This window comes from Neodiprion fabricii, chromosome 4, assembly GCF_021155785.1.
Source record: "Neodiprion fabricii isolate iyNeoFabr1 chromosome 4, iyNeoFabr1.1, whole genome shotgun sequence".
NCBI classification, from domain to species: Eukaryota; Metazoa; Arthropoda; class Insecta; order Hymenoptera; family Diprionidae; genus Neodiprion; species Neodiprion fabricii.
Genome location: NC_060242.1, coordinates 12,339,595 through 12,342,094, shown reverse-complemented (window position 1 = coordinate 12,342,094; position 2,500 = coordinate 12,339,595). Strand labels below are relative to the sequence as shown.

Sequence of the window (2,500 nt, the reverse complement as noted above, 5' to 3'; positions counted from 1 at the left end):
CGGCGGGAGTAACTATGACTCTCTTAATCCCAAATTTTCTTACAGAAATCAATTTGTGGTTATAGAGCGGAGCTCGGCAGCAATTTTGCAATTCATTATTTTAAAACAATGAACTCGCAATCCAACCAGCAGCTAACAATGGATACAACATCTACAAATCCAGAACAATCTACTTCCTCAGGACGAGGAGGTGGACGAGGTAGAGGCAGAGGCTCCTCAGCCCGGAATGGGCGAGGAAGAGGTAGCAGTTTTAAACCAAAACCGCAACCAGGCCCGATAGCTACAGCTCCATCACTGGACGCATCAGCTAAGCCTAAACCCAAAAGTTTATCCATCACGGAGACAACACCTAAGAACGACCCTATGTGGATAGACTTCGAAGCAGATGGCTTCGAAGGCTTAACAGCATATTCAGCGCACAATGACTTTGCCGACACTTATGAAGGATACATCCCACTAGTCGAAAGGGAGTATGATCTTATACACACTGTGGATAAGAACTTCGCTAAATTTGTGTCTAAGTCAATGTTCGTGTGGTATTGCATACAACATCTATATGCTCGAAAGATAACGCTCAAGAAGGCACGAGGATTATCAACATTTGACGAGGATAAGTTGTTAGATTATATCAAAGGAACAACTCATCCGATCCCATCGCCTATCGATGAGTATCTTAGGTCAATTGGAGACACTCAGGATAACGCTACAGTAAAATACAGGATAGTGTTCCCGACGTGGCCCAATGATACAGGGGACTTCGGCCGTGTCAGCGCAGACACGCATTATAAGTATGAGACATCACCTGCGCCTGCAGTAGCAGCGCAAACCATACTAGAAGATCTTAACTACACCCTTGACCCAACACGCAATCCAACTTGGAACTTGCCAGCACGTCTAATACCAAGAGAAGAGGACGCAGGCTTGCCTACCAAGAACCTTTTAGGATGGTGTAGGGCTACAGGTTTAACATCAGAACAGAGACAGACGCTTGAAAGTGCAGGTATCGTAAGAGACGACTTCGCACCTGACGAGCCACAGTTCATGATGAACCGTGATTTATTTGGAAAGATATCAGGATTCATGTGCACAGTCGACAAATATATCAAGTTGGCTAGTGAAACATCAGAATCGAGAAACGGATCAGTTGCCCAAGTCCAGTGGCAAGAGCGCGACCTTACTAATCGTGAGATATTTTCACGAACCAAGCATTACCTTGAACGTGAGGTACACCAGTGCGGACCAGCCCAAGAGGACAGGAGGATAACGATCGGTGCCTTGATTATAGCTCTAAGAGCTAGAAAGGATCAGATATTTAACAAGAGAAGTTACTCATGCTACGACTTTGGTGAGTATGAAGCTGTTCCAGATGCATGGCATAACACAAGGAACACCATATTCGAAACCGGATCAGCAGACGTTTGGAATGTACGAACATTCATGTCAGCGTTCACCGGAAAAGACAACATAAGAGAAGCATGGATACGAAAAGGACTAGTTGGTAAAAGCCGAGACTAATACAAGACTCGAAACCCGATAAAGACTCTCTTAAGGACTCCCTGGTGAACGTCTTTAGCCTAGGAGCCCAAGTGCCAACCGTACACCTCCTCGTGGTGAGAGTCGGGCAACGTCAGTGGTAACACGGACGGCCGAGTACGGTGGCTATCCAGGGTCCTGGGGGTTGCCAGCCCCCTCGACCTTTATCAGTTGGCGTAAAAACTCGGAAAAAGCCTCGGATGGAATCAGAGTCCGGCGAGTCCACTGACTCAGCCGACCCAACGAACCCCAACCTACCGAGTACGTCAAAAGGCAATGGTAAACCTCGTGCTGCAGACCAGGATGAAGCAATGTGCAGATTTCCGGGATGCGGTAAAACGTTTAAGAATATAAGAGGTAGAGGCGTGCATGAAAATCGGAAGCACCCAGACTGGTATGACACGAAGAAAATGGAGATCGAAAATGTTAAAGCGAGATGGACGGCCGAAGAAAAGATGTTGATGGCTAGGCGAGAGGCAAAGATCTTGTTTGAGAGTACAGCTAAAATTATGAACATGAATCAGAGGATACAGAAGGTTTTCGGTGCAGGTCGAACGATTGAGAGCATTAAGGGACACAGGCGGCGCTCAAGTCACAAAAGAAAGGTGCAACAGTTCCTGACCGAGCTTACAGAGAAGGCCCGAGCGGAAGCTGAAGGAGCCAGTGAGTCGGATATATCGTCCGAACCTGCTTCTCCGACAGGAAATCCAGCTAACAGCTTACTGGATAAAATTGCACAGTACCTTGCTAACATGAGGCCCCTGACTAACAATGAATACCAGGTACAAAGTCTCAATGATATCTGCTCTGCTATATCGACTACACCGAAGGACACCATCCTAACAGACGTGGGCCTTTATTTGAGAGGTATTTTTCCACCACCTCCCACGAATACTTCTAAGCCTCTAGATAGTCAGGGCGTGGACCAGCCAAAGAATAAGCGGCAAGCAAGGCGCGCTGAATACGC

At 47.0% G+C, this 2,500-nt stretch overlaps 1 pseudogene; it reads left to right on the top strand.

Annotated features, from left to right (window-relative positions):
• LOC124181829 overlaps positions 1 to 2,500 on the top strand; it is an 8,940-nt pseudogene that overhangs the window by 2,718 nt on the left and 3,722 nt on the right.